This window comes from Gossypium arboreum, chromosome 6 (assembly GCF_025698485.1).
Source record: "Gossypium arboreum isolate Shixiya-1 chromosome 6, ASM2569848v2, whole genome shotgun sequence".
NCBI lineage: Eukaryota > Viridiplantae > Streptophyta > Magnoliopsida > Malvales > Malvaceae > Gossypium > Gossypium arboreum.
Genome location: NC_069075.1, coordinates 121,239,227 through 121,254,890, shown reverse-complemented (window position 1 = coordinate 121,254,890; position 15,664 = coordinate 121,239,227). Strand labels below are relative to the sequence as shown.

Sequence of the window (15,664 nt, the reverse complement as noted above, 5' to 3'; positions counted from 1 at the left end):
TGCCTATAATATGTGTGTGCTCATGTATGACATTTTATGATGATTGATTTAGTGTTATAAAGGTGAATTCCACAAGAAAGGACTTAGTAGTGAACTTTGAAAGTACGATAGGAAATGTGTGATGACTAATTAAAGCATGCATGCAAAATAATGGACTTGCATGTCAAATTCCCTTTTACAAGTGATGGCGGCCATGACAAAGAGATATGGGCTAAACATGTCATGAAACATGTTTTGTTGGGCATTAGGGAGAAATAATAAACAAATAAGCATGGGTAAGAAAAGAATGAAAAAAAAATGTGTGTGAGAGAGTAGCATTCCCCCATTGCCGTGCAACCAAGAAGAGAAAACAAAACAATTTGTTCATCCTTGTTCTCTCCTTTTTGTCCAAAAATACTAAGAGGAAGAAGAGATTTTTGCTTCATTTCCTTTGTTTAGAAAAGATCTAGAAGGATATTTGGCTAAACTTGCATCAAGATTGAGGTATGTATGAGGTTGTGTCATGAGATTCATGCATGTTTTAGTTGCTAACTTGATGTTCATGTTAGCCATGGTTCAAATCCTTGTTATGCCATGAAAGTGGTATTTGGTCAAGGTTGGTATTGTGATAAAGCCATTGCATGTTAAGTGTGAAGCTTGATGATGATGCATGCAATGATGGATTGTCTACTCTTGAAATTTCTTTGTAGCCATCTTGAGTAAGACTTTGAGTTTTCTTTTGTTTAACCATGATTGAAGATAAAAGGGCATGATTATGATGTATTCGCCATGATGCATTCATGAGCATGGTTCATGCTTCTTGCATGTTAGTTAAAATTTGTGTTTTAGATGGCTATGGACACCTTGAAATTCGCCATGCTCATATATGTATATATATGTTTGCACATGATGTTTTGGCTATGAAGTAAGTGATGAATATGTTTGTTTAAAGAAGAAGATGTTGAAGAATGCTTGTGAAATTGCAAGCACATTCGCCTAGCACACATATGAGTGCTTGATGCTATATTATAAGTTTTGAGCTACAACATGCAAAGCATTAACTAGTAAAATGCATGCTGTTTTTGTGTGGTATTAAGTGCATAATTGGCCTCAACATGGACATGTATATTCGCCTTAGGTAGCCTATTGAAGGCCTTAGCTTTTCCTTGATGCCCGAATGAATTGTATTGAATTGCTTGATGTAGTATAAAATGTGCATGACCATTGTGTATTCAAGCTAAAGGGTGGCCATTTGACCATTTAAACTCCTTGTCATATTCGCCATAAGCTAGCACAATGAGGTTTTAATAAATTGAATTTGTTTGAATTAGCTCAAGAGCTTAGAGGGCCACAATTGGACAAGGGAAGGAAAAAGTGATCGAATAGCCGTAAAAGCCGTTCGACAACATCCGAGGTAAGTCCTCAAGAAGTGACCTTAATTGAATTATGTGGAATGAAATATGGATGTATTGATTATTGATTTATGTGTGTATGAGTATTCGAATGATACCCGGCTAAGTCCCGGCGATTATGCTAGTGATTATAATTGTGTTTGAGCCTTAGTGACGAAAATGAAATATGTATGTCCAATGATTATTGATGTATGTGTGCATGAGAAATTGAATGATACCCGGGCTAAGCCCCGAAGACAATTATGCTGGAAATTATAGCCGGGCTAAGACCCGAAGGCATTCGTGCGAGTCATTCTATCCGGGCTAAGACCCGAAGGCATTCGTGCACGTGGTTATATCCGGTTGTATTCCGAAGAAGCTTGGGCTGGAGGTGAGTGTTGGTTGCTGTAATAAATTCAATTAGTACGCTCGAAAAGCCCAAAGAATAAGGTACGTTTATATGTGCATTGGAAAGTCGACATATTTGAGCAACATTCGCTCAATCGACTAACGAATTTCAGCTATTGGAATGGTTGATACTTTGTGAAAGTATATAATGATGAAGTGTGAAGTAAGAATGATTATGAGAATGTGTATTAATGAAATGATGCATTTGGTTATGTGAATGTATTGCTTAAATTAAAGCTGATTTTATTCCTTGAGACTTACTAAGCATAAAATGCTTACCCCGCTGCTTTGGCTCTCTGTTTTATAGATTACGCTCGATAGCAATCGGATTCGGGATCATTAAAGTCAAGTCATCCACACTATCAACGCCTCTATTTTGGTATAAATTTTGGTTGAACTTTGAAATGGCATGTATAGGACTACCCTTGTTGGTTTAAATATGTGTGATGTATATGTGTACGGCCATGCGAAAATGGCTCGTAAAAGTGAAGTACGAACTTAGACTATTTGCGGTTTGTATATATATTTATGGTGTCATGATGTGATTATGGATTGGAGATGGGAATGTTGGTCACATGATCAGCCATTGGTATGGTTAAAATGATCATATATGAACCTATGTATGGCAAGACTAGTTGGTTCATGGAGACTACAAAATAGGTAAGACCTCCCTTAAAAACAGATGCTGCCAGCTGCAGTGACGTGAATGTGAAAAATCACCAAAATTTGTAGGAATGGTATTAAATAGTGAATAAGCTATGTAAATGAACCTTGATGAGTCTATTTTCATATGGAAGAAACGAAATGGTCATAGGAGTTACATGCTAAGAGATATTAAAGCTATTGTGAGACAGGGCCAGAACGGTTTCTGGGTCCCCTGTCGCAACTTTCAAAATTTACTATAAATTATCCAGAAAGAATTAGGAGTCATGCCTTATATGTACAGATTCCATTTTGACTCTAGTTTCATTAGAAACAAACGGCACCAGTATTAAAGCCCTGTACAGAGAGATATTCAAGTTGTAACACGCGAAGGTCATTGCAGTCGATCCTTGTAACATGGGTGACTTTAACTAATAAACTGTACCAATTGGCCCGACCAAAAATTCTAGAAATAAATCCATGGATGGATATATGAGTCTAAATTCAGGTAAAATTTACGAAACCAGTTTCCAAGTTTTGAAACTCGAGATATGATTTTTAAGGCGACGGTGATGCAGTTTTCCAGCCTGACTGGAAATGTCAAATTGGGGGGGGGGCAAAATATGTGAACTTGGCTTGTTAACCCCTCGTGTCCGACACCGGCGATGGTCTCGGGTTCGGGGTGTTACAATTTTATTTGCAAAATATGTGAACTTGGCTTGTTAACCCCTCGTGTCCGACACCGGCGATGGTCTCGGGTTCGGGGTGTTACAATTTTATGTAGAAACCCAACCCAGATTCATCCATAACACCCCCGTACCAGCCTTACACCATGTGGGGAGACTACTCGACCCACCCAACCACTACACACCACAGAAATCGCAGTGAGGCTGCCAGATATTGTGATGAAGTCACCAGATACAGATATTGTGGCAGAGCCACCAGAACAGATATATGTGGCAGAGCCACCAGATCAGATAATGGTGGCATAGCCACCAGAACAGATATATGTGGCAGAGCCACCAGATCAGATAATTGTGGCATAGCCACCAGGACGCTTCCTCCATAATATAACCCATGTCCCCATGCAATGATATATAATCATGGCATACATCATACGTAATCGATCGTCATGCTTTTCACTCAAAATTAACCCTAGGGGTATATCGGTAATTTTGCACCTAGGGGTATAACAGTAATTTTCCATATATAGGGGTATTATAGTAATTTAGCTGCTTTTAGGGTTTTCATGCATATCCTAACTATTTACGTAATATCAGAACACTTATCGCGCATACTTACCGAATTGAGCCCGTTGGCCCATGAACCCGATCTTTGGCCCATTAAGCCCAAATTATCAAAATGTATGAAATCGCTGCATCTTGCAGTTTATTACTTTAGATTACCAAATATACAAACCCAACTATCTTACGAGCATTCAGACACTCGAAATTCCCAAAATACCGACTTTTCAACATTTCGCTTTTCGCTTTTGCCAATCTAGTCTATGAGAGGGTGTCGACATACACACTTGCTTATGATTTATATGTGAGATCCACACACGAACCACCTACAATTGGATTACTAACACATTAATCTAACTATTCAAATACGAACTACGATTAACCCCTTACAATATTCGCCAACCACACCTACAGATCATAGTAAGCTTATAAGAAATCAATAAGCAACTCATTAACAATTTTTTTGTCAATGTTTACCACATAATCAAAATTTCACTGCAAGCTGTCTTCCTGAGCAACAGTCACTAAATCATTTATAACTGGAGCTACGAAACTCGAAATCAAGTTCTGTTAATTTTCCCTGAAAATAGACTCATATATCTTTTATACATAAAATTTTCAGAATTTTTGGTTTAGCCAATCAATACTATATTTTTCTCAAAGTTTCCCATGTTTCACTGTTTGACTAATCTGACCACTATTCATTACGAATCAAATTTCTCATTGTACAGAATTCAAAATATGTTCTCGTTTATTTCATTTGAAACTATACTCATTAAGCTTTAATTACATAATTTATTCACCTTCTAACTCATCTCTCACAATTTATGGTGATTTTCCAAAGTCACGTTACTGCTGCTGTCCCAAGCAGATTTATTACAAAATCACTCTTTCACACCTAACTTGCATGCTTGTTATTTAAACATGTATATCACCAATCAATCATCACATATCTATGATTTTACTTAAGTATAATCTCCATTTCATCATTTTAAAGCACAACATGTTAGCCGATTTTTCCCCTTAGCATCTAAGGCACATGCATGCTCATTTTTTTGGCTCAACTTCACCTATCTTCCATTTTTCATCAAAAGAACATGAAACAACAACCATTTCCTTCATTTTAATTCATGACTAAATGCTCACAACACAACTAAAAGCCAAAATATGCTTCAAGAGTTAAGGTAGAATCAAGAAGAACTCATGAACATCAAGATAGAAGCAAACTACCATGAACTTACCTTCAATTTTCTTCCCCAAGTGACCAAACATTCAAGAGCTTTCTCCTCTCCTTTCTCTTCTCTAACTTTCGGCTATGATGAACAAAGATGGACAAAACTTTGTTCTTTTCACCCCTTTTTCTTTTAATAGAATTTCATATTTCATCCATTTAATTCTTTAATACAAAAGACATGAAATGCCCATCATGGAACATTTACCTAAACCATTATCATGGAACATTTACCTAACCCATTATCATGGAATATTTACCTAACCCATTATCAATTTTTATCAATTTGTACCATAAATTATGGATATCAAGTGCACATATTGTCTACAACAACATGATGGCCGGCCACTTCTTGTAAAATGGGAGGTTTGACATACAAATCCTCCTATTTTGCACTACTATTTATTTGGCCACTACAAATTAGCCTATAGCATTTTCAAACATTTTCACATAGGTCCTATTTCATAATTTCACTCACAAATGACAAAATCAAAGCATGAAATTTTGCCAACATTCACAGAATTCCCGAAAATTGGGGCATTACTACTCTACCCCCCTTAAAGAAATTTCGGCCTCGAAATTTACCTGATCCAAATAGTTGAGGGTATTGTTGACGCATAGTCTCTTCTGATTCCCAAGTAGCTTCTTCCCTTCCATGATTACGCCAAAGCACTTCCACTAACGGGATAGATTTCCTTCTGAGAACCTTAACATCTCGAGCCAATATTTGCACAGGCTCCTCCTCAAAGGTCAAATCAGTCCGAACTTCAATTTCGCGAATCGGCGGGACATGAGCAGGGTCAAAACGATAACGCCTTAACATGGAGACGTGAAAAACATCGTGAATCCTGTCTAACTCTGGAAGCAATTCCAACTGATAAGCCACTGGGCCTACTCGCTTCAAAATCTAATAAGGCCCAATGAATCGCGGACTCAACTTCCTCTTCTTACCGAACCTTAATATCTTCTTCCAATGAAAAACCTTTAAGAAGACCATATCACCTACTGAGTACTCAATCTTCTTACGCTTCAAATCTGCATACGACTTTTGCCTATCAGATGCTTCTTTTAACCGATCCCTAATTATTCTGACCTTATCCTTAGTATCAGCTACCAACTCTGGTCCAAGAATTTGTCGCTCTCCTAATTCAGTCCAACAACTAGGTGTACGACACCTTCGTCCATACAGTGCTTCATACGGTGCCATTCGAATACTCGCCTGGTAATTGTTATTGTACGCAAATTCTACCAAAGGCAAGTAATCCTCCCAACTACCTCGAAAGTCAATCACACATCCCCTCAAAATGTCCTCCAGAATCTGAATAACCCTCTCTGACTGACCATCAGTTTGGGGATGGAAAGCTGTACTAAAATTCAATCGCGTCCCCAACGTCTAATGCAACTTTTGCCAAAACCAAGATGTAAATTTGGGATCCCGATCAGAAATAATTGAAACTGGGACTCCATGAAGTCACACAATCTCTACCACATACAACTTGGCTAACTTTTGAAGTGAAAAGTCAGTATGAACAGGTATGAAATGGGCCGATTTGGTCAACCTATCCACAATCACCCACACCGAGTCTTTATTTGATGGTGTCAAAGGCAACCCACTCACAAAGTCTATGGTTACCCTCTCCCACTTCCAAAGTGGTATCTTCACTGGCTGCAACAGTCTAGAGGGTAATTGATGCTCAGCTTTCACTTGCTGGCATGTCAGACATTTCCCTACAAACTCTGTTACTTCTCGTTTAAGTCCAGACCACCAGTACAATTCTCGTAAGTCATGATACAACTTGTTCCCTCCAGGGTGCATGGCACAAAGTCCCCCATGAGCTTCCTTCAATATTGTCTGCCTCAAGTCAGAGTCCTTAGGGACACAAATTCTTCCTCGGGAACACAGAACTCCATCACCATTTAAATCGAACTCAGAAGTTTCCCCTTCCTTAACTTGTTGAAAATGAGCAACCAAAGACTCATCTTCCAACCGCTTTCCTTAATCTGGTCCACCCAGTTGGCCTTACTTGCAATTCACCAACAAACCGCCATCATCATACAGACTCAAACGAGCAAACATTGCTCTCGGATCGATACTCTGGTTCTCGACTTAAAGCATCGGCTACCACATTGTCCTTGCACAGGTGATACTCGATCGAATCATAATCCTTAAGCAACTCAATCCATCTCCTTTGCCTAAGGTTCACTCCTTCGAGTCAACAAATACTTAAGACTCTTGTGGTCTGTATATAATACACCTCTCCCCATACAAGTAATGTCTCCAAATCTTAAGTGCAAATATCACTGCCGCCAACTCCAAATCATGAGTAGGATAGTTCCCTTCGTGAGGTTTAAGCTGTCGTGATGCATATGCAACCACCTTACCCTCCTGCATTAACACGCAGCCCAAACCCATGTGTGATGCGTCACTGTACATAGTAAAATCCTTCCCAGACTCTGGCTAAATTAATACAGGTGCTTCAGTCAGAACTTTCTTCAACTTCTCAAAAGCTCCTTGCTGCTTCTCAGTCCATACAAACGGTTCTCCTTTCCTTATGAGTTTTGTCAGGGGTGCTGCCATAACAGAAAAACCTTTCACAAACCTTCTGTAGTATCCTGCCAACCCTAGGAAACTTCGAATTTCTGACACCGTCCTAGGTGGCTTCCACTACAAAATCGATGCAATTTTCTGAGAGTCCACCTTAATCTCCTCAGCAGAGACCACATGTCCTAAGAAGGTTACCTCCCTCAACCAAAATTCACACTTGCTGAATTTCACAAAGAGTTCCTTCTCCCTTAACACTTGCAGCACTATACGGAGATCTCATCATGTTTCGCTTTAGTTTCAGAATATACCAGGATATCGTCAATAAAGACGACTATGAACTGATCCAAAAATGGTTGGAAAACACGATTCATCAGATCCATAAACACTGCAGGAGCGTTCATCAATCCAAATGGCATAACCAGAAACTCGTAATGACCATACCAAGTCCTGAATGCCGTCTTATGGATGTCTGCCTCCTTGACCCTTAACTGATGATATCCAGATCGAAGGTTGATCTTGGAAAATACCAAAGCTCCTCTAAGTTGGTCAAATAAATCATCAATCCTTGGCAGTGGGTATTTGTTCTTTATCGTCAGTTTGTTCAACTGGCGGTAATCGATGTACATGCACATTGTGCCGTCCTTTTTCTTCACAAACAGAACCGGTGCTCCCCATGGAGACACACTAGGTCTAATGAAGCCTCTATCTAACAGCTCTTGGATTTGAGCTTTCAGTTCCACAAACTCTTTCGGTGCCATCCTATACGGTGCGATGGACACGGGCGTCGTTCCAGGCAACAAATCTATTCCAAACTCAACTTTTCGATTCGGAGGCAATCCTGGAAGCTCCTTCGGAAGAACATCTTGGAACTCCTTTATGGTCCTAACCTTATCCACTGTCAGTCCCTCCTCTTTCGATGGTAGGAGAACTGATGCCTTGGAGCAGCTAGGATTGTACGAGGCCGTGCTAGGGGCCAAAGTGTGCCAGCACTTCGAGGGAGAGAAATGTATGTGGCGACTGAGAGCATGTAGTTCATTCTCCTCCCTAAACTCCTCCGTATATAGGCCTAGTGCAACACCAAACTCAGGGACGCTTAGCTGGTGGCTTAATCCACTTAGGCGAAACTGGACCGTGCCAAGATCATCGTACCTTGTCATTACAGTCTGGAGATGGAACATTGAGCAGAGTTCCATTGTGAGCTCGAGGTATGTCAGCTCGATAATCTTGAAGAACAGCTCCCACGGGTCAATGGTTAAGAGAGCCCGAATTGCATCAACCATTTGGAATTGTTCTAGGGCAGCCCAGTCGATGCAGCGGCCCACTGCTAAAGGTCGGGCCTGAAGTATTTGGAAGAGCTCTTCTTGGGGCCCTCGTGGAAACTGTAGGAGAGGGTGACGAATTTCTGCGGTTGGACCCGCGGGGGATGACGCTCCCTTTCTCTTCTTCGAGGCTGGTACGATGGTTTTCTTTCCTCTTAAAGATGACATTGAAGGTCTGTAATATAAAGAATAATAATAGGTAAACATATTCGAAGGGGAAGTAAACTATTTTAGCCAAGACTACTAATATGAAGCAAACTCAACCACAATAATCATGAGAATGAGAATAGAAATGTAATGGGTATAAGGTTTTCCTCATCTCAATTTAACATAAACTGTATGGTAACTAACCTAAGACTGCAATTTAAATGATAGATATTAGCATGATAATAGCATGAAAATAAGCATAGTAATGTCATGGATATGAGGTGTGTCTAATAACTTGACTTAATTTGAAATGTATAATAAAGAACCTATAAATGCAAACTAAATGATAAAGTAATGAATAAAAATGAAAACTAGTTCAAAAGTAATGGAGATTATTATAATAATAAGCATGAATAATGAGCAAAATAGAAGTGAAAGGAGTAAACTAACGATAAGGGAGAGAGATTGCACTTTAAAAATGAAGTTGGAGGCGGTGCACGAGCATGGCAGGGGGCCGTGTGGAGCTGTAGCGGCTAGGGTTAGGGTTTTTGAATGGAGAATACAATGAATAGTGCAGCCTATTTATAGATTTTGGGACACACGGCCATAAGACATGCCCATGTGCCCCAATTTTAGCCCATGTGTTTTGCGTTTTTCCTATTTTGGCGTGTCTAATATTTGGCACACGCCCGTGTGCCTCCGGCGGGTTGGTTCATACGACAATGTCATATGACCGTGTGTTCTAGCCTCACGACCGTGTGTTCTAGCCCCACGCCCGTGTAAATTTGATAGGTTCGACCATTGGTGTTCGACACGGGCGTGTCACACGCCTGTGCTATTTTAACAGGTCCGTCCATGATTCCTCCACACAGGCATGTCGCACGCTCGTGTTGTTTTGGCAGGCTCGACCACGGCCATGTCGCACGGCCGTGGCATTTTATCGTAACCCGTGTTGGGGAAATCTTTTGCCCTGTTTTCACACGGACTTAAGCATGCCCGTGTGATTGGCCGTGTCTCTATGGAAACACCTGTATTCAAGATTTCTATTAGTAGGTTAGGAGTTAGATATAAGAATTTAAATAAATTAATAATGTTAGTACTCGGGTTGCCTGTCGAGAAGCGCTTATTTATAGTCTAAGCTCGACTTACCTCTTTGTTGAATGATCATTGTGGTTCGAGGAGTTCATACTCCTTATTCCGGTTGTCAATTTTAAAATAAGGTTTTAATCGGGTGTTGTTTACCTTAAAAGTGTCGAACTTGGGATGACTCACCTCAACTGTACCGAATGGGAAAATACTGAGTACCGTAAGAGGGATTTCCTCATTTGGTGTAGTAGTTACAATGTGAGGATCAACGGCATCTAGTAAGACTGTATCGCCAACCTTAAGTTGATTAAGAGAGGTATCGGGCTTGTTTTTGCATAGTTTCGATTTATCATGTGTTCTCGATTTGTGTTCTCACCATTCGTCTAGCTCCTCTATCCGTAGTCTTCGTTCTTCATGGACATATTTGTTCTCTTCATGATAGTAGCGCACTGTCTTTGTTGTCTTGGATCAAAGAAATTCCTGCAAGGACAAGTGAATATTAGTTTTATCATTGACAGGTTTTATAGCATTAACTTGAGTCTTAGAGGTTTTGACTGAGTAGCGTGCTTGAAGTGTTACTCGATCGTCACCTGTACGAAGTGTTAGCTCTCCGATGCCTATATTAATAATGGTTCTGGCAGTCGCTAAAAAGGGTCGTCCTAAAATTAAAGGTACCTCGTTATCCTCATCCATATCTAAGACAACGAAGTCTACTGGGTAAATAAATTTATCAATTTTAACGAGAACGTCTTCAATAATACCCTTAGGAAATCTAACTGTTTTGTCAGCCAATTATATGCTCATCCTAGTCTGTTTGGTTTAAAGAGACCTAGTCGTTTAAACATTTTATATGGCATAACATTTATACTTGCTCCTAGATCAGCTAAAGCATTATTTACAGATAGACTACCAATTAAACAAGGAATTGTAAAACTTCATGAATCTTTTAATTTGTTAGGTAGCTCATTCTTTAGAATAGCTGAGCAGACTGCATTGAGTTCCACGTGCGATGTAGCGTCTAATTTCCTTTTATTGCTCAGAAGTTCCTTTAAGAATTTTGCTGAGTTGGGCATCTGCAAAAGAACTTCAATAAAGGGTAAGTTAATATGTAATTTCTTTAAGAATTTGACAAACTTACCGAATTGTTCTTTTATTCTGTCTTTCATCATCGCTTTAGGATATGGCACACGAGGTTCATGATTTGTACTTACCTGTTTGGGATCATTATTGTTTACCTCTTCTCGTCCTTTGTTCATCGTGTTTTCTTGCTGTATTTCTGGCTCGGGTACAATGAGTCCTTCCTTATTTTGAGTGCTAATTGCATTGATGTGTTCCCTCAGATTAGGTTCAGTATTACTTGGTAGGCTACCTTATGGTCGATCGGAAATTAGTTTGGACAGTTGGCCTATCTGAGTTTCGAGTCCTTAGATCGATGCTTGTTGATTCTTAAGTGCTGTCTCAGTATTATGGAAACGGGTTTCTGACACCGAGATGAATTTAGAAAGCATCTCTTCAACGTTTGGTTTTTTATCTTGTTGATAAGGTGGCTGTTGAAAACGTTAAGGATTTTGTGGCTTTGGATTTCCTTGACCTCCCCAGGAAAAATTGGGGTGGTTCCTCCAACCTGTATTATAAGTATTATTGTATGGGTTATTTTGAGATCTAAAGTTATTGTTACCCATATAGTTGACTTGTTCTTCTTCAGTTGTAGGATTGAAGGATTGGTATTCTGTATGCACACCTCCTCCGCTTGAATCACACCTCATTACTGGATGTACCTGCATAGAACCAAGAAAACTATCAATCTTTTTATTGAGAAGTTCTACCTGATTAGAGAGCATGGTGACTGAATCGATGTTATAAACGCCAGCTGTTTTCGTTGGCTTTTTCCTCATAACTTGGCACTGATAGTTATTCAGTGACATCTCCTCTATAAATTCATAGGCATCTTCCGATGTTTTATTGTTGATGGTTCCGCCAGTAGCTGCGTCAATCATTTGTCTTGTCGAGGGATTCACACCATTGTAAAACGTTTGAACTTGCAGCCAAAGCGGTAACCCATGGTGAGGACACCTTCTCAGTAAGTCCTTGTAACTCTTCCATGCATCGTAAAGTGTTTCTAAATCCATCTGCACAAAAGAAGAGATCATTACGTAATTTGGCCGTTTTAGCTGGCGAAAAATATTTTAGTAAAAGTTTCTCAGTCATTTGTTCCCAAGTAGTGATAGACCCTCGTGGTAATGAGTTCAACCACTGTTTAGCTTTGTTACTTAGTGAAAAGGAAAATAACTGAAGACGAATGGCATCATCAGAAACACCATTGATTTTGAATGTATCACAAAATTCAAGAAAGTTCGCTAAGTGCGTGTTGGGATCCTCATCCTGCAAACCATCAAACTGAACAAACTGCTATATCATCTGAATGGTGTTAGGTTTTAGTTCAAAATTATTCGCAGCAATAGCAGATCTAACTATACTAGACTCAATTACTGTTAAAGAAGGTTTAGCATAGTCATACATAGTACGTGGAGTAGGATTTTGATTAGCAGCAATTGCAAGAGGTAGCTGATTGCCTTGGTTTTCAGCCATCTCGTCGGTTAGGGGTTGAGTATCGTCTTCTCGCTCGTTCTCTATGTATCGTAAGCTACGCCTTATATCTCTTTGATTTTTGCAATTGTACGATCGATTTCTTCATCAAAAAGTAATGGTCCCGACGGGTTTCTTCTAGTCATAAACTATAAAAACCTGCCAAGAGAGAGAAAAAGTAAATTAATAAATAATAAAATAACATAAAATTGCAAGAAAAATAAATGGCTAAAGTAATAAAAATTTAATGTTCCTAATATTTCAATTCCCCGGCAACGGCAACAAAAACTTGATCGCATGATTCGTAATAAGTAATAAATATTTATAATGAAGATCAAACCTAGACTAACTATTATCATGACAAAAAGGCAAGCACACCTATCGAACAATAATATAGTAACGGCAAGACCGGGATATCGTACCCAAGGGAACCAAAAGTATTAGTAATAACTATCTTTTTATTATCTAACCCAAGAATAAAAGGGGTTTGTTTTAATTAACTAATTATTTAAACTAAGAACGCACAGAGAAAAGAATTGGGGAATTGCTTTTGGGAAAATCGATTGACTTGAGACAATACCTAAGGAAAAATCCACCTAGACTTTACTTGTTATTCTGGCTCCGAATCGGAAGATTTATTCATTCAACTTGTTCCGTGGAGATCCCTAAGCTATGTTATTATCCCTATTCAAGACTAATAACGTCTAATCCCTAGATTGAATAACCGAGACTTTTCTCTAATTAACACTCTAAGGTTGCATTAACTCGATCTATGGATCCCCTTATTAGGTTTCACCCTAATCTGGCAAAATCTTGTCACCCTATTTCAGGCGCACAATCAACTCCGCTTAATTATGGCAAATGTACTCTTAGACAGGGTCTATTCCTCCTCTGAATAAGAGCGTGTCTTGAATCAGTATCTTGGGATATTAAAACAAGAATTAAGAACACATAATTAAAAACAAGTTAAATATTTATCATACGATTCAGAAAATAATAACAAGATTCGTCTTAGGTTTCATTCCCCTTAGGTATTTAGGGGACTTAGTTCATAACTAAATAAGAAAATATCTCAGAAGAATAAAGAATACAAAACATAAAGAAAACCTAAAACTCCTGAAGGGGAATTGAGAAGAGATCTTCAGTCTTGATGATGAATACGGCTTCTGAGATGGATCATTCAGCTTCCTTGGGATAATTTCTTACCCCTCTTCTCCGTCTCCCCTTTTCTTCTCCTCTAGTGCGTATTTATAGGCTTTGGAATGCCTAAAAACCCTCCAAAGTGGCCTTTTCCGAATTGGACTTAACTTGGGCTCAGCAGGGACACGCACGTGTGACGTGATTGCCAGGCCGTGTTCAATCCGTTAAATTGCACACGGCCGTGTGGGTCAATGGCCAGGCCGTGTGAATCGTAAAAGCCTTGGTCGACACCCTCGAAAGACACAGGCGTGTGAGCTGCCCGTGTGGGAAGGCTTAGGCCGTGTCATCTTCTCGATTTGGTCTGTTTTGTCCCTTTTTAGCTCATTTTTGGCTCCTTTTGGCTCCTTTTGGCTCCTTTTGGCTCCTTTTGACTCTTGGTGCTCTCCTAAGTACAAAACATGAAATTAAAGCATTAGGAGCATTGAATTCACCAATTCTAATGAGAAATCATCTATAAAATGCATTAAACATGGGGTAAAAATATGTATATTTTACGGTTTATCACAAGTCAACTCCGTGTAAATTTTTCTCACTGACTTCTGTCTAATACAATGGAGTTCTACATTTACGACCATACAGGGCTTCATACAGTGCCATTTTGATACTAGACTGATAACTGTTATTATAAACAAATTCAACAAAAGGAAAATACCTTTCCCAGTTAACTTCAAAAACAAGTATAAAACACCAAAGCATATCTTCCAAGATCTGTATTACCCATTCAGATTGACCATCTATCTGGGGATGAAATGTAATACTAAAGTGTAACTGAGTTCCCAGAGCCTCTTGCAATTTGCACCAGAATCAAGATGTAAACTGAGGATCTCTATCTAAAATAATAGAGATAGGAACACCATGCAATCTGACAATCTCAGAAACATATAATTCAGCCAATCTATCCAAGGAATAATCTATACGCACTGGAATAAAGTGTGCCGACTTTGTCAACCGATCAACAATTACCCAAATGGTATCTTTCTTCCTTGGAGACAAGGGTAATCCGTTGCAAAGTCCATGGTAATCCTTTCCCATTTCCATTCCAGTATCGTGACTGGCTGTAATAGTCTAGAAGCCAACTGATGTTCAGGTTTTACTTGCTGACATATCAAACACTTAGATACGAACTCAGAAATATCTCGTTTCATTCCCGGCCACTAGTACATCTTTCTCAGATCATTATACATTTTATTACTACCAAGATGTATAGACATGTTACCATTGTGAGATTCATTCAAAATATTTTTTACTAGTTCTGAACCTTTTGGTACACACACTCTGCCTCTATATAACAAACAACCATCAGTCCCAATCTGAAATTCTGAGTCAAGAATCGATTCACTCTGCACCCATTTTGCTTGCAACCTGCTATCACTTTTCTGAACTTCAAAAATTTATTGTAAAAACATTGGTCTAGCTTTTAACTCAGCTATAATTGAACCATCATTAGAGAACAACAATCAAGTGTTCATTGCTCGCAAAGTATACAAGAATTTTATGCCCAAAGCATCTGCCACTACATTGGCTTTTCCCGGATGGTAGTCAATAACAATATCATAATCTTTCAATAACTCAAGCCATCTACGCTGTCTCATATTCAAATCTTTTTGTGACATCAAATATTTCAGACTTTTATAATCAGTGAATATGTGACATTTTTCTCCAAACAAGTAATGCCGCCAAATTTTCAATGCAAACACTATGGCTGCCAATTCAAGATTGTGTGTTGGGTAGTTCTTTTCATGTGGCTTTAGCTATCGTGAACCATAGGCTACTACCTTACCATCTTGCATCAAAACACAGCCTAAACCATTCAATGACACATCACTGTAAACTGTAAATCCCTTACTCGATTCAAGCTAGACTAGCATAAGTGCTTCTTTCAATAA

General features: G+C 39.1%; 1 non-coding gene across 1 annotated transcript; it reads left to right on the top strand.

Moving 5' to 3' along the window:
- Window positions 1–12,047: 12,047 nt before the first annotated feature.
- On the top strand, window positions 12,048–12,156 carry LOC128294491 (small nucleolar RNA R71). Its single transcript, XR_008284800.1, has one exon. It is a non-coding gene; the product is annotated as a small nucleolar RNA R71 (small nucleolar RNA).
- The last annotated feature ends 3,508 nt before the right edge of the window (window positions 12,157–15,664 follow it).